At 48.2% G+C, this 24538-nt stretch overlaps 1 long non-coding RNA gene across 2 annotated transcripts in view; it reads right to left on the bottom strand.

Moving 5' to 3' along the window:
* Window positions 1–24538, bottom strand: part of LOC118144257 (uncharacterized) — a 114624-nt gene that overhangs the window by 17842 nt on the left and 72244 nt on the right. The window contains exons 2-5 of one of the 2 annotated variants that reach the window (XR_004728887.3): window positions 16815–17048; window positions 15852–15970; window positions 4949–5068; window positions 3948–4016 (exon numbers count right to left, since the gene is read on the bottom strand). This is a non-coding gene — a long non-coding RNA (uncharacterized LOC118144257). The remainder of the gene's footprint in view (window positions 1–3947; window positions 4017–4948; window positions 5069–15851; window positions 15971–16814; window positions 17049–24538) is intronic. The other variant, XR_004728889.3, reaches the window with a different exon arrangement.

The raw sequence follows: 24538 nt of genomic DNA, 5'->3' as shown, positions 1-24538 counted from the left end.
AAAAAAGAAAAGAAAGTTTGACCCCTCTCTTATATATAGAATGGATCAAAGGCCAAAATGTAAGAGCTGAAGCTGTAAAACTCTTAAAACAGAAGGGTAAATTTTCACAACCTTGGGTTTGGCAATGGATTTTTAGAGATGACAGCAAAAGCACAAGCAATAAAAGAAGAAAACAAAATGGACTTTATAAAAAGTAAAAACCCTTGTGCATCAAAGGATATTATCCAAAAAGTAAAAAGACATTTTACAGAATGGGAAAGAATATTTGCAAGTCACATATCTGATAAAGGTCTACTATCTAGAATATATAAAGAACACTTGAAACTCACCAGCACCACTAATAACAAAACAATTTAAAAATGAGCAAAGGACTTAAACAGACATTTCTCCAAAGAAGGTATATGGTATGGTTTGGATTTTTGTTCCCTCCAAATCTCTCTTCCAATGTTGAAATGTGACATCATTCCAATATTAGAGGCTGGGCCTAGTGAGACATGTTTGGGTTAGGGTTGGGGGATCTCTCATGAATGGATTGGTGCTGTCCTCGCAGCCGTGAGTTCTCACTCTATGAGTTCCTTTGAGGTCTAGTTGTTTAAAAGAGGCTGGCACCTCCTCCCTCCCTTTCTCACCACGTGGCATGCCTGCTCCCTTCTGCCTTCCACCAAGAGTAAAAATTTCCTGAGGCCTCACCAGAATCCGAACAGATGTTGGTGTCCTGCTTGTTCAGCCTGCAGAACTGTGAGCCAAATAAAGCTCTTTTCTTTTTTATTTTATTTTTTGAAACAGGATCTTACTCTGTCACCCAGGCTAGAGTGTAATGGCGTGATCATAGCTCTCTGCAGCTTCAGTCTTCCAGGCTCAAGTGATCCTTCTACCTCAGCCTCCCAAGTAGCTGGGACTACACACCACCTAATTTTTGGTAGCTAACTTTTTATTTTTATTTATAATAGACGCAAGGTCTTGCTATGTTGCTCAGGCTGGTCTCGAACTCCTGAGCTCAAGCAATATTCCCACCTCAGCCTCCCAAAGTGCTGGGATTACAGGCATGAGTCACTGCACCCAGCCCTCTTTTTTTTTCTTTCTTTCTTTCTTTTTTTTTTTTTTTGAGAGGGATTCTCGTTCTGTCACCCAGGCTGGAGTGCAGTGGCTTGGCTGCCTCAACCTCCTCAGTAGCTGGGATTACAGGCACATACTACCACACCTGGCTAATTTTTGTATTTTTAGTAGAGACGAGGTTTCACCATGTTGGCCAGGCTACTCGAACTCCTGACCTCAACTGATCCACCCTCCTCAGCCTCCCAGAGTGCTGGGATTATAGGCATGAGCCACCAAGCCCGGTCCTTTTTACTCTATGAATTACCCAGCCTCAGGTATTCCTTTACAGCAATGAAAATGGACTAACACCGTATACAAATGGCCAATGAGCGAATGAAAAGATGCTCAACATCATTAGTCACTAGGGAAATGCAAAAAAGCACTAAGCTGAGTTAGAGCCTGGGTCTGTCTGACTCCACTGACCTGGGATCCTGGGTCTTCTCCCTTCCTCTCGCCACACCTGTCCACACCTCCTAGGGGTCACTCTAGGGAGTTGAGACAGCCAGACCTCCCAGGGGTGGCATGGCCACAGTGGGGCTGGAGATGGTGAGATTCAGTCTTGGTGAAATGGAAAAACTCAATGGCCAATATCCCCACACAAACAGTCCTGGTCTGTTTGGGGTTGCTGCTGGATCCCAAAATAATGCCTGGGGCATAGCTGTTCAGTACATATTTACTGACTGACTGACTGAATGAGTGAATGAATGAATGACAAGGTTATGGCTTGAGAGGAGTAACAGGTCAGGTTCCCAGGGAAGCCCATGGATGAGTGAGCAGGAGGTTTATTGGGGAGTGCTCTTGGAGGCAGCACCTGTGTGGAAGCAAGGTCAGCAGGATCAGGCAGAGGAGCTGAGCTGCAATGCAGTCACAACAAAGGCCTCAGTCATCCCTGGGGAAGTTCTGGAACTGGACTAGTGCTGCAGAGCTGTCCTGCCTGGGGAAAGGCAGCCGGGCTTTTGTACTCCACATTCACCAGTCACTGGAGGTGTGCTGCCCATGGGGTGGGGGGTCTAGGGGACCATGCCCAGAGAGAGACTCAGCTGGGCACCAACCATCAGCCACCAGCTCTCCCAGCAGCTGGAAAGTGAGTGCCTCTGTATAGAAGGAGGACGTGGGCACACACCAGTGTCCACTACAGCAGGGGTTTGGTCCTCTCTCTCCTTGTGCTCAGTTGAACTCAGCTGAATTTAGTTACCACAAACATGCATTCATTCATTCGTTCGTTCAACAAACATGTAGTAGGCACCTACTATATGCAGATGCTGTGCCAGCCCTTGGGGCTATGGAGACATACAAGGCACATGCAGCCCCTGCCCAAAGGAAGCAACAGTCAAGTGGAGAAACAGACACAGAAACATGCTACAAGATCACATCACTGCCTTCATCTCCCACTCACCACCCTGCAGTCCCCAGACATGCCAAGTGCCCTCCTGCCTCAGGACCTTTGCTTGTACCATGTCTTTGAAATCCATTGTGTAACTGACACTGACAGCTCATTTGAACCTATATTAAGCCACCATTGAAGTGCTCAGTCGGCCCATGTGGCTTGTGGCTTCTGCATTAGTGCAGCTCTGAGTAGGGAAAGGTAGAAGCTTTTTTCTGTTGGCCACAGGTCCCTGGACATGAATTGTCCACATTTTCCTCAACTTTTCAATAAACCAAGAAGGAGACCTGCTCCATCACTGGCAGGACCATGAACTCTCAGCAAAAACATCTGTTTGCAGCCCCTCACCAAGTCCTTGTCATTAATTTCATTTTAAAAGTTACCTTGTTTTGTTTTAAGACAGTCTCACTCTGTTGCCCAAGCTGGAGTGTGGTGGCATAATCATAGCTCACTGTAGTCTTAACCTCCTGGGCTCAGATAATCCTCCTGTCTCAGCCTCCTGAGTAGCAGGGACCACAGGTGCACACTACCACACCTGGCTAATTTTTGAATTATTTGTAAACATGGGTCATCACTATGCTGCCCAGGCTAGTCTCTAACTCTGGGGCTTAAGCGATCCTCCCTCCTTGTTCTCCCAAAGCACTGGGATTACAGGTTTGAGTTACTGCACCTGGCCAAAGTTAGCTTTAATTCAGCACTTACTGTGTGCCTGGCACTGTTTTAAGTCTTTGTATACATTACCTCATTTAGGCCTCTTGATAACTTGTACAATAGACATAATGATTGTACCCCTTTTACAGATGAAGAAAGTGGGGTTCAGAGAGGTCAAAGAATGTGCTCTAAATCACACAGTTTGTGCAAGGAAGAACCTGATGTGTAACTCTGGTAGGCTGGCTCCAGAGCTTGTGTTCCTAATGTGTTAGGAATGTGTTCTCACTCTTTCATTCAGTCATTCAACAAACACTGGCCACTAGAATCAAGGTGGAGGTACATGGGCCTGGCAAGTCAGGAGCTCTGAGACCAACTGTTTCTCTGCTACTGCCTGGCTCAGTGGTCTTAGGCAAGACTGTCCCTTTCTGAGCCTCACTTTCCCCTTCTGTGGAATAAAGGGACTGGAGCATCCTAATTCATGCTTTTTTCTACAGAGAGGACCTCTGTCTACTGCCAGACTTGATAATGGATTCCCCAAGAGTCCAATCTCTGGCCCCAGAAAGGGGGTTCAAGGAAATCCTCATACTCCACCTCCTGCAACAGCACTGGCCGACAGTCCCCTGCTGCAGGTGAAAACATAGTCAATGATATGGATGAAACAAAATCCAACCCAAAAGCAAAAGGCAACATTTATTGAGCACTTACTCTGTGCCTTATGCATCTCATTTCATCCTCACAATAACCCAGTGGAGTTGGCGCTGTTCTTATATCCGTTTTATAGAAGTGGGAGATTGAGATCCACAGAGGTTTAACTTACCCAGGTCAAACAGTGCAGAATCACATCTGCTCACATACAACTCAGTGTTCCCACTCCTGGGTGTCTAACCTAGGAAAATAAAAACTTAGATTCAAGGCTGGGTATGGCATCTCACACATGTAGTCCTAACACTTTGGGAGGTCTAGGTGGGAGGATCACTTAACCCCTGAGGTCAAGGCTGCAGTGAGCTATAATCACACTACTGTGCTCCAGCCTGGGCAATATAGCAAGCCCCATGTCAAAAAGAAAAGAAGACGTACATTCACTCAAAAACCTATACGTAGATGTTTAGAGCAGTCTATTCATCATCACCCCAAACTGGAGACAACCCAATTTAACAGAGGAATTTAATAAGCTATGGTACAACCACACCATAAACTACTACTCAGCAATGAAAAGGTGTGGACTACTGATACAACCAGCAACTTGGATGAATCTCAAATACTTTGTGCTGGGCAAAAAAAGCCAGACCCAAAAATTCACATCTACAGGAATCCATTCATCTGACACTTGGGCATAGCTAAAACTCTAGGGACAGAAAACAGACCAGTGGTTGCCAGGGGGCAGTAGCAGAGGAGAGAATGACCACAAAAGGGTAGAAAGAGGGGATTTTTTGGGGGATGAAATTATTTTGTGTACTGGCTGTGGTGGTGGTTAGATGACTCTCAGCTGTGCTAAAATGTATAGAATTAGGTGGACATGTTGACTCACACCTGTAAACCCAGCACTTTTGGAGGCTGAGGTGGGTAGATCCCTGAAGTCAGGAGTTTGAGATCAGCCTGACCAACATGGCAAAACACTGTCTCTACCAAAAAATATAAAAATTAGCCAGGCATGGTGGTGGGCACGCATAGTCCCAGTTGGGAGGCTAAGGTGGGAGAATCACTTGAACCCAGGAGGTGGAGGTTGCAATGAGCTGAGATCGCACCACTGCACTCCAGCCTGGTCAACAGAGCAAGACCCTGTCTCAACAAAAAAGTTATAGAATGGTACATACATACCCAGAACAGAATCCCAGCTCCATGCAAATGACAACTGGTCACGGGTGATGCCCCAGCTGGAAAACACTTGTTTCCTCTCCCAGGACTTCAGCCAAGAAAGCCCAGTGGTACCTAAGTTAGCTACCGTGGAGAAGAGGGAGTGGAGAGTGACTGCTTAATGGATACAGAGTTTCCTTTCTTTGGGGGATGATAAAAATGTTTGCAACTAAAGAGAGGTGGCAGTTGCACAACACTGTAAATTTACTAAACATCACTGAATTGTTCATTTCAAATTAATTTTATGTTATGTGAATTTCACTTCCATTTATTAAAAATAGTTCCAGGTCCAGCACAGTGGCTCACACCTATAATCCCAACATTTTGGGAGGCCAAGGCAGGAGGATTGCTGGAGCCCAGGAATTCAAAACCAGCCTGGGTAACATAGGGAGACCCCCGTCTCTACAAAAATTTTAAAAATTAGCCAGGCATGGTGGTGTGTGCCTGTAGTCCCAGCTACTCAGGAGGCTGAGGTGGAGCACTTGAGCCTGGGAAGTTGAGGCTGCAGTGAGCCACGATTGAGCCATTGCACTGCAGCTCGGATGACAAAACAAGACCCTGTCTCTAAAATAATAAGTAAAGATAAAAGGTTCAAAACCCACCCCACAAAAAAAAAGTATCCAGGGATAACTGTGCCCTAAATCTACCCCTAAGAAATTCAGGCCCTAGAGAGGTTAAGTAACCTACCCAAGGCCACACAGCCAGGATGTAGCTGACCCTGAAATCAACCTACCTCTGAAACTCCAGTTCTTTCTACTGGAGATGGGAGAAAATGGGTTAAATATCACCCGTCCCTTTCTCTCCAAGGAATTCCTCAGGGATTTCTTCCCCCCACCCCCCCCCCCCAGCAGTGTGACTTTATTTACACAAAAACTCTTCCAGGGACAAAAACAGGAAACTCAGGCCAGTATATTGTTGTACCCTTTTTCTCAAAATAACAGCAATTCTGTGAAAGTGGAACTGTTCTAGAAAATTGAGACTGTGCATCACTCCACGTGTTTGCATAGAAAGAAACAAACCTTCTGAGAAGTGCACTGAATCCAAACGCCTGATTTCACGGGGAAGGAAGGAAAAGCGGGAGCATGAGACATTGAAATGCACCCCCCAGGGCAGCAGGGGCACTTTTCTCAGTGACTTTGGGATGGGGTTAGGTGGGGAGGCAGGGGATGGACAAAATGAACACCTGCCAAAGCCTCAAAGCAGTTTCTCCAACCAAGAATGCCCTGACCGCCAGTAAGGGGGAGTTTCCCAACTGTCCTGGGATGAGTTTTCTAGGGGGCCTGACCCCGATTCGAGATTCACTAAAGCATACAGCGCCCTTACACTGGAGGTTGCTTTTGAGGGACTCGAACCTCAGCCTTGCAAAACAGCAACGCTTGAGTGAACTGAGCTGGGGACAAAGGAAGTGTCAGTCAGCCCAGGAATACCTTTTAAAGGCCAAATGAAGGAGGCCACAGCTGCTGGACTGGGAGATAGAATTTGCATGAGCCTGGGGCTGGGCCCTGCACCCCCTCCCCAGATGTCCTCAGGGATCTGTGAGCAGAGAGGCCTGGCTGCAAAGGGTCTGGAGGACAGCCCCTCTGCTAAGTTGTCTGCTGCCAGGGCAGAGGGCTTTGGGAAGCTAGAGGAGGCTGGGCTCCAGGAGGGGTGGCCTGGTCCCTGCCTGCCTGCCTGCCTCACTCTCTGGGCCTCGAGCTCCTGTGACACATGACTCCTCTCTTCCTGGAGTGATCCAAGCCCTGCCATTTCCTGACTTTGCCCACACTGTACCCTCTGCCTGGGGTAACTCCATGTCTGCCCTTTGTCCCTTAGGTCTCAGCCCAGCACAAGCCCCTGCCTCCGGAGGTCATCCGGCCTCATCAGGCTACACCCTCTCATCAAATCAGATTCCCTCCCTTCTGGGTAGGTTTACAATGAAACCCTCCTTAGAGGCAGGGTGCGGTGGCTCCCACCTGTAATCCCAGCACCTTGAGAGGCTGAGGTGGGAGGATCACTTGAAGTCAGGGGTTCGAGACCAGCCTGGGTAAAATAAGGAGGCTCTTGTCTCTGTAACAAATTTAAAAATTAGCTCACTAGGCCGAGTCCAGTGGCTCATGCCTGTCATCCCAGCACTTTGGGAGGCCAAGGAGGGTAGGTCATGAGGTCAAGAGATAGAGGCCAGCCTGGTCAACATGGTGAAAACCTGTCTTTACTAAAAATATAAAAATTAGCCAGGCATGGCGGCACGCAACTGTAATCCCAGCTACTGGGGAGGCTGAGGCAGGAGAATTGCTTGAACCCGGAAGGTGGAGGTTGCAGTGACTTGAGATCTCACCATTGCATTCCAGCCTGGTGACAGAGCAAGACTCCATCTAAAAATTAAATAAGTAAGTAAATAAATAAAAAAAGAAACAAACAACAACAACAAAAACCTCTGTGTCAATCACAGCCTTCAAGCTAGGGGAGAGGAGGCTGTATTCCGCTCTCTGCTAACTAACTATAGATTTGTGGAAATGGGTGAGTGGCTGTGCCCTTCTGAGCTTCAGGGCCCTACCTATAAAATGGGCATAACTGTCATGCCCATCTTTAAGAACAGCCCTGGGGGCAAGTGAGGGGAAGTCATGGGAAGATCTCTGCCCACAACCTTGGACAGAGCAGGTGCTTGTCACACAGTAGCCAGAGTGCAGAGGCTGTGGGCATGAATCCAGCCAGACTGCCCAGGTTCAAATTCCAGCTCCCACATCTTGCTAACTCTGTGGCCCCAGACAAGTTACTTACTTAATATTTCTTTCTTTCTTTTTTTTTCCCCCAAGTCTTGCTCTGTCACCCAGGCTGCAGTGCCGTGGTGCAAACTCGGCTCACGGCAACCTCCACCTTCCTGGTTCAAGCAGTTCTCCTGCTTCAGCCTTCCAAGTAGCTGGGATTACAGGTGCCTGCCACCATTTACATTACATTAGCCCGCCTGGCTAATTTTTGTATTTTTACTAGAGATGTGTTGGCCAGTCTGGTGTCAAACTCCTGACCTCACGATCTGACCACCTCGACCTCCCAAAGTGCTAGGTTTACAGGCGTGAGCTACTGCACCCGGCCAATTGACTTAATATTTCTGTGCCTTGGTTTCTTCATCTGTGAAATGGGATTGTTATGAGAACTCAAAGGGATTCCCAGGGCAGTTTTTAGTGCATAGTCTGGTTGTGTGTGTGTGTGTGTGTGTGTGTGTGTGTGTGTGTTTAATATAGAGACAGGGCTTCACTATGTTGATCCTCCTGCCTCAATGTCCCAAAGTGGTGGGATTACAGTTGTGAGTCACCACACCTGGTCACTTGAGACTATTATTATTTTATTTTAAGATAGGGTCTCCCACTGTCACCCAGGCTAGAATACAGTGGTGCGATCTCAGCTCACTGCAAACTCGACCTCCAAGGTTCAAGCAATTCTCCTGCCTCAGTCTCCCAGTAGCTGGAATTACAGGCACCCACCACCACATGAGGCTAAGTTTCACATTTTTAGTAGAGATGGGGTTTCGCCATGTTGGTCAGGCTGGTCGCAAACTCCTGACCTCAAGTGATCTGCCTGCCTCAGCCTTCCAAAGTGCTGGGATTGCAGGAGTGAGCCACCACTCCTGGACAATTTTTTAAGGCAACGTAATCAGCCCATGGCCAGGGTAAAGAACAGCCGGTACCAAGATCTGACCTCATTGGCCATGTGATCCAAGAGGCCTCTGCCTGCCTGCAAAGTAGTACCGCGCGCTGGGATCTCCCTGGTCCAAATCCCAGCTTCAGTTTTGGGTATTTCCTCATAAGCCTTGACTACCCCAGAGTGTGGGGGACTTTGTAGTCTGGGCCCAGGCATGTACTCACCAGTCAATGGCATCACAGGGCTGGCCGTGGACTCCCAGGCCACAATAGCAACCATATTTCATATAGGCCAGAGGCGTTTGGGAGCCAACACAACCCACAGTTCCTGCCAGTTCCATGCCAGTGCACATGTGACTTTCTGGAGGCTGGGGAGTAAACAAGTGAGAGGCTGCAGGTCAGGGCTTCCCTGACCCCTGGGAAGGGCATTAGCCTGAGAAGAGCCTAGATGTTACAGCCTGGCTGTCTGGGTTTGAATCCTACTTCCTACCTGTGTGATCTTGAACAAATTCCTAACCTTTCTGGGCCTTGGTTTCCTTGTCTGTGAAATGGAGGATAAGCTGTCTTCAACTCATAGAATGAAATGAGATAATGAGCCAGGTGCAGTGGCACATGCCTGTAATCCAAGCACTTTGGGAGGCCGAGGTGGGTGGATCACCTGAGGTCAGGAGTTCAAGAGCAGCCTGGCCAACATGATGAAACCCCATCTCTACTAAAAATACAACAAATTAGCTGGGCGTGGTGGTGGGTAACTGTAATCCCAGCTACTCGGGAGGCTGAGGCAGGAGAATCCTGCCCGGGAGATGGAGGTTGCAAGGAGCAGAGATAGCACTATTGGACTCCAGCCTGGACTATAAGAATGAAACTCCATCTTGAAAAAAAGAAAAAAAGAAATGAGATAATGAGTATAAAGCCCCTGGCATGTATAAAGGCTACCTATTATAATCCACCTGGGTGAGGTGGCTTACGCCTATAATCCCAGCACTTTGAGAGGCCAAGGCAGGCAGATCACCTGAGATCAAAAGTTCAAGATCAGCCTGGCCAACATTGTGAAACCCGATCTCTAGTAAAAATACAAAAATCAGCTGAGCATAATGGCACATGCCTGTAATCCCAGCTACTTGGGAGGCTGAGGCAGGAGAGTCACTTGAATCTGGGAGGCAGAGGTTGCAGTGAGCCAAGATTGTGCCACTGCACTCCAGCCTGGACAACAGAGCAAGACTCTCAAAAAAAGAAAGGAAAAAGTGTAACTGTTATAATCAATGTCCTCAGGGTAGCCATGAAGGGAAAAAAGAGTCGCACATGAAATGTTTGTCCAGTTGGCTGTGTTGGGCACTGGGCATCAGGAATGAGCCTACAGGTATCTGTTACCAACGTGGGCTCCTCTGTGGCAACTTCCCAGGCCCTGGGACTGCCCTGTGCCCATGACTTGCCTTCCAAACTCAGGCTCAAGGCCCTTGGCATCTCCTCTTATTTTTACTTCCCTGACAGGAAGGCCCCTTGACCTGAGCTCAGCCATTTTTCTAGATCCTGGCATAGCCTGGACACATAATGGTGCCCAGTGCATGTGACTGGAACCCCTGCATTGGACAGGTGGGAAAGGAGGCCAACTGGGAAAGGTGACCCCCACATTCCCACAGCCAGAAGGAACCTGAGCAGGGGCTCCCACCCAGGCTTCTGACTTGCAAACCATCGCTCCTTTCTCCTCACACAGTAGCAACAAGGGGAGGTGGCCTTTCAGGTTGCCAGAGCTGAGTGGCACTAGCAATAGAGCAGAAACTCACACCCAGGCCTGCCTGCTTCCTGGGTATCTGGTCTATACCACTCCAGGAGGTTGACACATTGTGTTTGATGTTCTTTGTTGTTGCTGAGACAGAGTTTTGCTCATGTTGCCCAGGCTGGAGTACAATGTCACAATCTCAGCTCACTGTAAGCTCTGTCTCCCGGGTTCAAGCGATTCTCCTGCCTCAGCCTCCTGAGTAGCTGGGATTACAGGTGCCGACCACCACATCTGGCTTTTTGTATTTTTAGTAGAGACTGGGTTTCACCATGTTGGCCAGGCTGGTCTTGAACTCCTGACCTCAGCTGATCCACCTGCCTCGGCATCCCAAAGTGCTGTAATTACAGGTGTAAGCCACGGTGCCCAGCTGTTATTTTTGTTTTGTTTTGTTTTTGAGACGGCGTTTTGCTCTTGTTGCCTAGGCGGGAGCGCAACGGCGCCATCCTGCTCACTGCAACCTCTGCCTCCTTGGTTCCAGCTATTCTGCCTCAGTCTCCTGAGTAGTTGGGATTACAGGCGGGCACCACCCCACCACCACGCCTGGCTAATTTTTGTATTTTTAGTAGAGACTGAGTTTCACCATGTTGGCCAGAATAATCTTGAACTCCTGATCTTAGATGATCCACCTGCCTTGACCTCCCAAAGTTCTGGGATTATAGGCATGAGCTACCACTTTCAGCCTGATCATCTTGTCCTTTTTTTTCTTTTTCTTTTTTTTTTTTTTTTTTTGAGATAGAATCTCACTCTGTTACCCACACTGGAGTACAGTGACACACTCACAGCTCACTGCAGCCTCCAAATCCCAGACTCAAGCGATCCTCCTGCCCCAGCCTCCAGATGTACAGGCATGCACGATCATGCCCAGCTGATTTTTAAACTTTTAGTAGAAATGGGTTCTCACTATGTTGTCCAGGCTGGTCACAAACTCCTGGCCTCAAGTGATTCTCCTGCTTTGGCTTCCCAAGGTGCTGGGATTCTAGGCATGAGCCACCATGCCCAGTCTCATTTGTTTTATCAAGTTTTCATCACATTGACTTTTTTGAGAAGTCCAGGCCAAATTTAAACTTAATTTTGTCTTTTTGTTTTGACTCGGAGTCTCACTCTGTCAGCCAGGCTGAAATGCAGTGGCACAATCTCGGCTCACTGCAACCTCCACCTCCCAGGTTCAAGTGATTCTCCCACCTCAGCCACCCGAGTAGTTGGGACTACAGGCGTGCACCGCCACGCCTGGCTAATTTTTGTATTTTTTAGTAGAAATGGGGTTTCATCATATTCCCCAGGCTTCTCTCAAACTCCTGATCTCGTGATCCGCCCACCTTGGCCTCCCAAAGTGCTGGGATTATAAGCATGAGCCACCGCACCCAGCCAATTTTGTCTTTTTATCAGTGGAAAAAGTAGCATATTTATATGGAGGGACAAAGATGAATCAAATAGGAAGAAAACATAAAAACGCACTGGCGTTCAAAGCTTCACCTTCCTCTCTCTGTATAATGAGTCCTCACTCTCCCAGCAGCCCACGCCTCTGCCCCAAACCTCCCATGGATCCCATGAGTCTGGATAAAGTTCAACGGTCTCAATACACCCCAAGTGTAATCAGCCCCTCCCACCTCTCCCTCATCCTCTCACACTGCAAGAGTCATTTATTGTACCTCTAGTTGTGCCTGGTCATGCAGACACTTTGCTGTTCAAATGCCCTCACCCCATCCTCACCCTACTCCCAAACCACCTCCCTGCAGAATCCATGTTGCCCACCAGGTGGCCACAGGGACCCTCACCATACTGTCCGCTCGTGGCAGTGCCCTCAGCCTGGTGGGTCTTCCAGAGCAGATCTCTGCCCAAACACAGTGACTCACATCTGTAATCCCAGCACTTTGGGAGGCTGAAGCAGGTGGATCACTTGAGGTCAGGAGTTCAACATCAGCCTGGCCAACATGGTGAAATGGCTGTCTCTACTAAAAATACAAAAATTAAGCAGGTGTGGTGGCACCCACCTGTAATCCCAGCACTTTGGGAGGCTGAGGCAGGTGGATCACCTGAGGTCAGGAGTTCAAGACCAGCCTGGCCAAGATTGTAAAACCCCATCTCTACTAAAAATACAAAAATTAGCCAAGATTGTAAAACCCCATCTCTACTAAAAATACAAAAATTAGCCAGGTGTGGTGGTGTGCGCCTGTAATCTCAACTACTTGGGAAGGCTGAAGCAGAGAATTGCTTGAACCCGGGAGGCAGAAGTTGCAGTGAGCCGAGATCATGGCACTGCACTCCAGCCTGGGCGACAGAGCAAGACTCCATCTCAAAAAAAAAAAAATTAGCCTGGCATGGTGTAGTCCCAGCTACTTGGGAGGCTGAAGCAGGAGAATCTCTTGAACCCGGGAGGTGGAAATTGCAGTGAGCCGAGATCGTGCCACTGCACTCCAGCCTGGGGGATAGCAAGACTTCCTCTCAAAAAAAAAAACAGCTGATCTCTGAATTAAGCTGTGCTGGCACACAGTGAGCTTCCAGAAACCGTCCCTTAACCTGTAAATCCACCAAGCCCCAGGGAACATGCCCACCCTGTGCACTCGTGACAACGTCCCAGTCCCAACACCGTACCCTGAAGCTGTCCCCAAAGGTTCCTCTGCCACCCTCCCTGACCACTCTCTGGTATCTCAGAGCCCTAGCAACAGCCCTATAGAGGGAGGGTTCCAGGTATGGGCGGGCACCGAGCGTTGTGCTTACAACCAAGGAAAACACTCCCTTTGTGCCAACATAGGTGGGGCAGGTCACATTGGGGTCTGTTTGCCCTATCTACCCACTGCAGCCTCTCAGTGAGTACCAGGGCTGTCTGGGCATCCTGTGAGTCCCAGGGTCTGTGTGCACATGTGTGTGTGTGTGTGTGTGTATGTGCGTGTGTGTGTGTGTGTGTGTGTGTCCACTGAGCATCTGAATTTGTCCTAAGTGCTGTCTCAGGTGTCCTTGAGCTGTGTGTGTGTGTCCCCCCTCGAGGTATCTCAGTATTTTTGCCTGTGGGAGCCACACACCATGAACTGCACAGCTGAGGGCCCAGTTGAGTCCGGGGCTGGTCCTGTGCCCTGCATCTGTGTGCTGGCGGTGTCTACCTATTCCTCTGTGGGTGCATGTATCTGTGCACCCCAGAAGTGGGCAGTCACCCAGAGGACCTCTCTATGGTGACCCCAATGGATGGATAGTGAGATGGGATAATAATATGTTCTCTCTCTCTTTTTTTGTGGTCACAGGGGTTTGTTGTACAGAGGGACAATATGTTCTTCTCCCACCCCCAAGCCAGGCCCTTTCTGCCCCTGCTCCTCCCACCCTCTGGTGTCTCAGTCCTCAGGGGCAGGTGAAGTGAAGGATAAGTTCGGGGACACCAGATAAGAACAACCAGGAGGCTTCCAGGATGCTGGAGAGGGTCACAGCAGTTTCGGGGAGAGCACCAGGAGGGGACTCTGCACCCCTGGGGAAGGGATGGGCTAGTTCTGAGTCCCTGGGAGGAGTGAGTGGGGCCCTGCAGAGTGTGCTGGGGTGCAGAGTGTGGGTGAGCATTAGAAGAGTGACCTGGGGGCTGAAGGGATCCCAGGACTTGGGGAAGGATGGAAAGCCAGGGCTGCTGCGTTTCTAGGGAGGGCTGGAGGAGCCCCGGGAACTCCTGAGCTCAGGGAAAGTCCCTTCCTCACTAACCCTCGATGGACCTAGGGCCAGGTCCCAGCAGCAGCAGCAGCATGATTGGCAGGCACACAGGTAGAGGTCCCATTGGAGAGTGGCAGGTGTGGGACTGTACTACTGGGATACTGGAGACACAAAGCCTGGCCAATCCCCATCCTGGCCACCACGCCTGGCCCTACCCCCGACCTCAACTTCCCTGGGGTCAACGAGGAGCCAGCTAGGGGTGGGTACTTGGGGTGGTGCAAAGGCACCCTGATCTCTGCATCTTGGTCACTGAAGGGACTTGAGAGGCCACCAGGGCGCTGGGGACAGAACTAGGAGTCAGGCCTCAGGAAGTCTCCTCGGAGTAAGGGAGCAAAAGGCACTTCTTTGATGTTATTATTCCCCCAGCCCTTCCCGTGCTCACCTGGACACCCAAAGGGAGCAGAAGACTTGGAGGAGGGGTAGTCCTGAATTTACATCAACATTTTATTTGGCCAGGTGCAGTGAATCACACATCCCAGCACTTTAGGAGGCTGAGGCGGGTTGGATCACCTGAGGTCGAGAGTTCGACACCAGCCTGACCAACATGGAGAAACCCTGTCTCTACTAAAAATACACAATTAGGCTGGGTGTGGTGACTCACCCCTGTAATCCGAGCACTTTGGGAGGCCGAGGCAGGTGGATCACCTGAGATCAGGAGTTCAAGACCAGCCTGGCCAACATGGTGAAACCCTGTATCTACTAAAAATACAAAAATTAGCCGGGCATGGTGGCATGGGCATGGAATCCCAAAAGCTCAGTAGGCTGAGGCAGGAGAATCTCTTAAACGTGGGAGGCCAAGGTTCAGTGAGCTGAGATTGTGCCACTGCACTCCAGCCTGGGCAACACAGCAAGACTCCATCTCAAAAAAAAAAAAGCTGGGAATGGTGGCACAGGCCTGTAATCCCAGCTACTGGAGAGGCTGAGGCAGGGGAGTCACTTGAATCCGGGAGGTGGAGGTTGCAGTGAGGCAACAAGAGGGAAACTCCATCTCAAAAAAAAAAAGGCCAGGCACCATGGCTCACGCCTAGCACTTTGGGAGGCCAAGGTGGGCGGATCACCTGAGGTTGGGAGTTCAAGACCAGCCTGATCAACATGGAGAAACCCTGTCTCTACTAAAACTACAAAATTAGCTGGGCATAGTGGCACATGCCTGTAATCCAGCTATTTGGGAGGCTGAGGCAGGACAATTGCTTGAACCCAGGAGGCCGAGGTTGCGGTGAACGGAGATCACACCGCTGCACTCCAGCACCTCGACTCACTTCAACCTCCGACTCCCAGGTCCAAGCAATTCTCCTGCCTCAGCCTCCCAAGTAGCTGAGACTATAGCCACATGCCACCATGCCCGGCTAATTTTGTGTTGTTAGTAGAGATGAGGTTTCTCCATGTTGGTAAGACTGGTCTTAAACTCCTGATCTCAGGTGATCCACTCGACTCAGCCTCCCAAAGTGCTGGGATTACAGGCAAGAGTCACAACTCCCTGCCTAAATTTGCAGGATAATAAACAGCCTTTTGAAGAACTGCTGGGCACTTGTCTGGTTGTTTTTCTTTAGGTTAACATGTCAGCAACGATTTGTTTTGACTTTCTGACCAAGATAGCAGTTTTTATCCAAATAAGTCAACTACTTTACCCCATCCCTAAGCCACTTGCATGAAAGGAAAAAGGAGGAAAAAGCTAGTACTGTGACTGCCTACACTTCCCTCAGCATGGCCCCCTGTGAGACATGGGGCAACCAAGACCCGGGAACTGTTTGAGGTCACCAGGCCCCGTCTGTTTGCACTCACTCACCTTCCTTAGGTACTCGCATGGGGGATGGCACTGACTACATGCTGCTGCAGCTCCTTGGTGAGCTGGCCCTGGTCATGGGACAGGAACTGTGGGGTCAGGACAGTAGAGGGCTTCACCACCTGCAGAATGGGAACAGAAGCTCATGATGAGTGCCAATCTATTAGATAATTAAATTTTTTTTTTAAGTTTGTTGAATGAGTTGAAAAACAAGGCGATGCTTGCGTCTATAGTGGTCAAGAGCATGGGGGCCTCAGAAAAGGTCAGAACCAAGTTTAAACTCCTGTACTTTGAATTTCTACTTCATGCCATGGAAAATTACTTTACCCCTCTTCACCTCAGTTTCCTTCTGTGCAAAATGGAAACAATTTCATTCCTCATTCAGTTTCTGTCAAGGATTCTAAAACACCCAACTCATTTAAATGTATCATCATTTCTGTCATAACTAGTGGGATCAATTTCACTATTATTGAATATACAGTTCTGTCCCTGAAACCTACAAAGAAGAAAATCTTACATCTAAAATGTGTCCATGATTTGTCATTGTTATTTTATTAGTCATAACCATATTTAATCACACAAGGCCTTGTTCATGGCAGGTGCTCAATAAACACTTGCTCAATCAACGCATGTGAGCTCGGCAGCCACACTGTTTAGGTCCTATTCGGCCTACACCACTTACTAACTGAGTGATGTGGGCAAGATAATTCATGTCTTTATGTCTCCATTTCCTTCTCTACAAAAGATACATGATAAGCATCCCTAGCTCCTTAGGTTGTTGCCAGGGGTGAGTGATTTGGAAGATAGTAGGGGCTTGTTAAACTTTAGCTGTGATGAACTCCTTCCAAATCTTCCTTTTCAGAGCCACAGATGAGGTTAGAGTGCTACCTGGTGACCCTAGAGTGTAAGTACACATGATCACCAATATGCTCTCTCTCCACCATAGGTACAAGACTGGGTAGTTACCTCCCATAGGTTTCTGCCTGCGTCTGCCTTCTCAGTGCTCATGTAAAGACTTTTGTATTTTCCTCCTCGAATTTCCGCAGATGGAGTTCAGGTTAACCGACACAGCTGGGTGATCCACGCAGGCCCTGTGACATTGCTGGAGGACCACTGTTCCTTCCTTCTCATGTTCTGGGCAGATGCCAGGGCTGGGGTGACCCATGCCCTCAAGTTTCTTGCTTTGGACGGTCACATTTTCTGTTGGCAAGGAAGGCAAAGGTCATAGGAAGCCAGAGACCCATGACCTCTCTGTGTCGTGGTTTCAAAATATAAAGCTTCTCGCTTCATGGTTTCTGGTGAGGGAGGATGAATACTATGTCTTCCCAGAGCTTTGGGAGCTTGTAGCAAGCAGCCTCCCCAGCACGAAATCTCTTAGAAACCTCGAACTGTGTCTAAAACATTCCTGCACATTTTGAATCCTATTTCCCACATGTCAGCATGTTTTAGGGGGAAAAAAAGCCTTAATTTCCTAAATATGCAAGAGAAATGGATATTGTAGGACAATGTGACACTAGTCCGGGCATGGTGGCTCATGCCTGTAATCTCAGCACTTTGGGAGGCTGAGGTGGGCAGATCACCTGAAGTCAGGAGTTAGAGACCAGCCTGACCAACAAGGAGAAACCTCATCTCTACTAAAAATACAAAATTGGTCGGGTGTGGTGGTGCACCCCTGTAATTCTGGCTACTCAAGAGGCTGAGGCAGGATAATCATTTAAACCTGGGAGGTGGAGGTTGCGGTGAGCCGAGATCATGCCATTGTACTCCAGCCTGGGCAACAAGAGCAAAACTCCATTTCAAAAATCAAACAAACAAAAAAACTGAGTCTCAGAATGATGAAGCACTTGGTCCAATGTGACTCAGCTAGTAAGTGTTGAGACTTTCCATCCTATCAAAGCCCATCTCATTCTAAAGGCCATTCTGTGTGTTCTCTGGCCCATGGAGAATAATTTTAACACAATCAATGAAATTTTTACACAACAATGTTCTTGTCTCAAGTCCAAGAGTGCCTCCTATACTTTCTATAGCACTGGCTTTCTGGTCACTAAAGATGCCATTCCAACGTGTAATTATGTGGTCAATGGAGATATGACCAATGTCATCATGTGTGTATACCCATAACCCTGTACACACTCTTCCTTTGTCTGATGAAAGTCAAGTACCCTTTTTGATTACTTAGCAAAACTGAGCTTTAAAAGGGTTAAGGTTTCACCAGGCACGGTGGCTCACGCCCATAATCCCAGCACTTTGGGAGGCTGAGGTGGGTGGAACACGAGGTCAAGAGATCAAGACCATCCTAGCCAACATGGTGAAACCCCATCTCTAGTAGAAATACAAAAATTAGCTGGGTGTGATGGCGCGTGCCTGTGCTCCTAAATACTCAGGAGGCCGAGGAATGAGAACTGCTTGAACCAGGGATGCAGAGGTTTCAGTGAGCTGAGGTCATGCCACTGTACTCCAGCCTGGTGAAAGAGCAAGACTCTGTACATATACATAAAGAGTTAAGCTTTTTAAATCCATGGAATTTAAATCCATACATAAGCTTTTTAAATCCATGGAATTTTCTGTATTGCTTTTAAAGTCTCTGGTTAAATGAATATTCTTCTAATAGTGACCTGTGATTTTGTTTTGATCAAGTGTTTTCAAACTTGACATCTTTGACGGGTTTCTCCAGCATCAAAATCCTAAATCAAGTCTTTTTGGCTTAAAATTAACCTTGGGATTTTTCAGCTGGGTCCCTCAGGGAGTCTAATGAATGTGTCTCTCATTTTGTAAAGATATTAAATGATCCAATTTAGTTGGTAGATTATATGGGTGGGCACTGTCAAATGTGGTGATGCTGCGTGGGAGGACATTGTCAAATTAGATCTCATCTCAGTTATATGTATGGGTATGTTGTTGATATACGTGTTCCAAAAATTATATACATTTATACAAACTGAATATGTTATGATTTATAATTTTGATTGTTATGCTAAATATTTGCTAAAGTTATATTTGTATAAACATGTTATTGATATCTGGGCACAGTCACTCACGCCTGTAATCCCAGCATGTTGGGAGACAGAGACAGGTGGATCAACTGAGATCAGGAGTTCAAGACCAGCCTGACCAACATGGTGAGACCCCATCTCTACTAACAATACAAAAATTAGCAGGGTGTGGTGTCAGACACCTGTAATTCCAGCTACTCGGGAAGCTGAAAGGGGAGAATCACTTGATCCCAAGAGGCGGAGGTTGCAGTGGTCTGAGATCACACCCATTGTACTCCAGAATGGGCAACAAGAGTGAAACTCCATCACAAAAAGAAAAAAAGTATAAAAATTAGCCTGGCATGGTGGCATATGCCTGCAGTCCCAGCTACTCGGGAGACTAAGACAGGAGAATTTCTTGAACCCAGGAGGTGGAGGTTGCAGTGAGCTGAGATGATGTCATTGCACTCCAGCCTGAACAACAGAGCAAGACTCCATCTCAAAAAAGAACAACAAAAAAGTTATTAATGTATTCAGAGGATAATAAGAAATTTATAAAAATCTGGTGGTCCTGATGTGATCCTGTCAGTCAGGATTCTGGTTACTCTCTTAAAATGCTGCACATAGGACTACTAACTAAATTTCCTTGTGGATTGGAAACATTCAGCAGATTTTCATCATAACTATTAATCCCATCATCCACATTTACTGTTTCAAATTCTTCTCTAAAAATATTTGTAATCAGCAACAGTCCAAATTCAAATTTCTTTTTTTTTTTTAAGATGAAATCTTGCTTTGTCACCTATGCTGGAGTGCAGTGGCACCATCTCTGCTCACTGCAACCTCTGTCTCCTGGGTTCAAGCAATTATTCTGCCTCAGCCTCCCAAGTAGCTGAGACTACAGACACCCCCCCACCACCAGCTAATTGGTGGCAGTCGAGAGGGGGTTTCACCATGTTGGCCAAGTTGGTCTCCAATTCCTGACCTTGTGATCCATCATCCACCTCAGCCTCCCAAAGAGCTGGGATTACAGCCATGAGCCACCGTGCCTGGCCCCCAAATTTGCTTTTCACGGAAAAAACTCTACCAAGTCCTCTTGAACACAGGTTTCTGATAACTCACAACAGTGAACTACCCAGGCTTCAGCACTATGCAATATAGGCATGTCAGAAACTCACACATACACCCTCTCAATACATTGAAAATAAAATTTAAAAAAAAATCAAAGGCCAGGGTCCAGTGGCTCACGCATGTAATCCCAGCACTTTGGGAGGCCAAGGCGGGTGGATCATTTGTGGTCAGGAGTTCGAGACAAGCCCGGCCGACATGATGAAACCCTGTCTCTACTAAAAATACAAAAATTAGCCAGGCGTGGTGTTGCATGCCTGTAATCCCAACTACTAGGGAGGCGGAGGCATGACAATTGCTTAAACCTGGAAGCCAGAGGTTGCAGTGAGCCAAAATTGTGCCACTGCACTCCAGCCTGGGCGACAAAGTGAGACATTATCTCAAAAATAAAAATAAAAATCAATAAACTAAAAAGCAATTTCTAGAACTCTAATAAGTAAACTTCAGTGTTCAAAAACCTGCTAAGCAAGATGAAGCAAAACAAAAAATCCATAAAATTAAGATAATGCCTTTATAACTTGTAGTTAAAACATTGTTGATTTATTCTTTTTTTTTTTTTTTTTTTTGAGACGGAGTCTCACTCTGTCGCCCAGGCTGGAGTGCAGTGGTGCGATCTGGGCTCACTGCAACCTCCACCTCCTGAGTTCAAGCGACTCTCTTGTCTCAGCCTTCCAAGTAGCTGGGACTGCAGGTGCTCGCCACCACGCCCAGCTAATTTTTGTATTTTTAGTAGAGATGGGATTTCACCTTGTTGGCCAGGCTGGTCGCAAGCTCTTGATTTTAGGTGATCTCCAACCCTCCCTCCTCATGCCTGGGACTACCATAGTGCTGGGATCACAGGCGTGAGCCACTGCACCTGGCCCTTTACTTGTTTTGTTTTCTAGATTTAAGAAACTTTTTTTTTCATAAGTTATCTATAATTTACACCTATTTGGTAAAGCACACTTTTGTGAACAGGGGTGGGTGGAAGGGTTTGTTTTTCCTCCCTACTTGATCCCTCCAAAGTTTGGAACTTACTCATAAATATTCTTATTTTCTGTTCATATGTTCTCATTAATCGACAGGCAATAATCAGAGAAAGTGATTCTATTATCAACCTTTCACTGAAGCATCCTATTTAAGAATATGCAGAAAATGCCTGACCCGGAGTCTGCAGACTCACAGTGAGGAAGAAAGTGTCCTTCCCTGCAGGCCCGAGAGCCTTAGTGCTTTCCGGGAAGCAACATGGCAGGGAGGGTCCCGGCAGCTGCTGGCGGCAGGAACTAATGGGCGCAGCCGCGGGCTGACCCTCTGACGGCGGGGACCTTCGGCTTTCTGGTATCTTTCTCCTCCACCCCATCTGCTGCTTGGGGAGCGGCAGCCGCCCTGGGCCTGTAGGTCTCTCCATCGCCTCCACCTGCCGAAGGAAGGGAGAGGCTGTGGCGGCCGGAGCAGGGTGGGTAGCCTGAGACGAGAGCCTGGCTGGCCCCCACGGGGAATATGGCGACCCGGGCAGCAGAGGCCTTGGCGGCTGCACCACTAACTTCCCAGAGGAGCAAAGGCGCCTCCCAAGAAGATGCAGCCAAGTGGAACCCTGGCCCCGCCGCCCCAGGAGGGGGCAGCCGCAACGCAGCAGGAAGCCCCAGGCAGGGCGCTGAGCACCACCAAGCTCCACAGCAACCTCCAGGCGGCGCCCACACCATCCTCCAGGGGGCGCCCGCACCAACCTCCAGGGGGTGCTGTACCAACCTCCAGGCGGCACTCACACTAGCCTACAGGGCTGCACCTGCCGGCACCACACTGGGGCGGGAACTCTGCTGTTAGCCAGCCACACTGACCGGGGTGGCCCAGGCCCACAGCAGCTGGAGGACAAGCCCACGCCCACTGCCCCCGGGTAATGAGGAGGAGCAGGATGGCACCCTGGTGAAGTGCAAGAGCTCAGAGCTCGAGCCCCATGCCAGGAAAGGGCAGGAGCAGAAGATGGAGAGATGGAGATGGAGAAGCAGCAGGGGGAAGGAGAGGCGCTCCACTGGCAGGGTCAGCATCCGCTGGCAGGGTTAGAGCAGGAAGAGGAGGAAGTAGCAGAAAGAGCGGAAACAAGAAGGCGCAATGACACAGCCGAGCACAATGCAGAATCCAGGCCCAGGACTCCAGTAAAGCCTGGCTTTAAATCCAGCTCACACCCCTAACCCTAATCAGAGAGGATCAGGGGAGAGGGGAGACCCAGGGAATACTGGAACCTGAAGGGAGGGAATCTGAGGCCAGGACTGATTGTGGGAAATGGTGGGAATCAGGAAAGGAGAAAGTGAGGCAGAATGGGGGGCAGGGGGTGGGGGAACAGTGAGCTGGGTTAGGAAGGATTAGAAATCAGAACCGTAGGAAGCATCCAGAAAGAAACTGTTCTTAAGAAGGTGCATGCTGCAGCCAGGCATGGTGGCTCACACCTGTAATCCCAGCACTTTGGGAGGCCAAGGTGGGCAGATCACCTGAGGGCAGGAGTTGGAGAACAGCCTGGCCAACATGGAGAATCCCTGTCTCTACTAAAAATACAAAAATTAGTCTGGCATGGTGGTGTGACCCGCTAATCCCAGCTATTTAGGAGGCAGAAGTGAGAGAACTGCTTGAATCCGGGAGGCGGAGGTTGCAGTGAGCTGAGATCGCACCACTGCACTGTAGCCTGGGCAACAAGAGGGAAACTTGATCTCAAAAAAAAGTGTTAATTAATTAATGAGAAAATGTCTTGGAAACCGTTGTTCTTACTGTTTCGGGGGTTTTGTTGTTTTTTTGCTATATGTAGGCGCATATTTTTTTTTCTTTTATGACAGAGTCTTGCTCTGTCACCCAGGCTGCAGTGCAGCAGTGTGATCTCGGCTCACTGCAACCTCCACCTCCTGGGTTCAAGCAATTCTCCTGCCTCAGCCTCCCAAGTAGCTGGGATTACAGGGGCAGGCCATCACGCCCAGCATTTTTTTTTTTTTTTTTTTTTTTTTATGGAGTCTCACTCTGTTGCTCCGGTGAGTGAGCCAAGATCACTTGTATTACCTGGAAGTTAAAATCAGAAACATCAAATTCTACAAAGAACATGAAAGATGTTCTTTCAGGCTGGGCATGGTGGCTTTTTCAGATGCCCCTTCTGCAAGAAAGGCTCTTGACAACCAGGTCAATTTTGTTCGTTTGTTTCTTTTCCTTGCTTTTGGGCATAGTCAGCCAGGTCAGGACATGGATGTATTTTTCTCCCCACAGCTCTGTGCTCAAACCTTGGATAGGGAGATAGCAGAGAGGAAGGCTGCCTACAAGCAGCACAGGTAGGTCATTGTGATGGATTTTTTTCTTTTTGAGCAAGAGTTTCGCTCTGTCACTCAGGCTGGAGTGCAGTGGTGCAATCGCAGCTCACTGCAACCTCCACCTCCTCGGTTCAAGCAGTTCTCTGCCTCAGGCTCCCGAGTAGCTGGAATTAAATGCACGTGCCACTATGCCTGACTAATTTTGTATTTTTAGTACAGAGTTTCTCCATGTTGGTCAGGCTGGTCTCGAACTCCTGACCTCAGGTGATCCACCCACCTCAGCCTCCCAAAGTGCTGGGATTGCAGTCGTGAGCCACCACGCCCAGTTGTGATGGTCATTTTTAAGGATGTTTTTGTTTTAAGATGAAGCTTTGAATGTCTAGTAAAGAATGTGGTTTTTAATTCTTCTTCAAGTCAATTCTTTCTCTGTCTTCTAGATGGAAAATGAGGAAAAAGAAGAGAGTGCCAGAGGGACACATGTGTAAGGAGCTAGCCCAGAAACACCTGGGCCTAGAGAACCCTTTCTGGAGAGGTAGGAGCTCCTGTGAAGGCAGCTGCTTAATTTCTGCTGCACAGTCCACACACCCTGCTTCTCCTTTGAGGGGTGAGGGCTCAGGTGGGATAATTGTCTTGTTTCCTGGAAACGGTTCCAAGCACTTAAGAAGAGAATAGTTGTGCTATTGGGTGGCAGGACCCCATTTTTCTCAGATGCCCTAGCTGAATGGCTCTTGGCTGGTCCCCTGCGAATGGTAGAGCTCAGGCCCCTCCACTGACTGTGAACATTGCCCCACCCTGACGTCTTGGTTACTTTTAACTGCAAAGATGAGCCTGCAAGGCAAATGGGCCAGCTCCCCTACCCACCTTGAGTCAGTGTGAAGGCTTTATTTTTCTTTCATTTGAGCAAAGTAACAACAACAGCATTTAGTGCTGATGAGAGCAGAGATTTTCAGGCAATGTCTTCATGGATCAATAAAGCAGTACCATGAGATCTGCTTTAAGAAAAGAAGCATTTATTTGCACTTTTTGGAATTTCCTTTATCCTTTCTTGCTTGTTTAAATTGTTTGTTGTGAACTATATAACTCCTTTAGTAAGCTAAATTTTTATGTAATTTTACTTCTCTATTACTTGACGTGTGACCCTAAAACTTTCCAGTTAATCTTTTTCTTTCTCTTTCTTTCTTCTTCCTTTCTCTTTCGTTCTTCTTTCTTCTTTCTTCCTTTCCTTACTTTTGTTTTCGAAAAACTTGCTCTGTCACCCAGGCTGAAGTGCAGTGGTATGATTTGTGCTGACTGCAACCTCCACCTCCCTCAAACAATTCACCTGCCT

This window comes from Callithrix jacchus, chromosome 9 (genome assembly GCF_049354715.1).
Source record: "Callithrix jacchus isolate 240 chromosome 9, calJac240_pri, whole genome shotgun sequence".
In the NCBI taxonomy this organism is placed as follows: domain Eukaryota; kingdom Metazoa; phylum Chordata; class Mammalia; order Primates; family Cebidae; genus Callithrix; species Callithrix jacchus.
The sequence above is the reverse complement of the archived record's forward strand: the minus strand, read 5'-3'. Positions and strand labels throughout refer to the sequence as shown.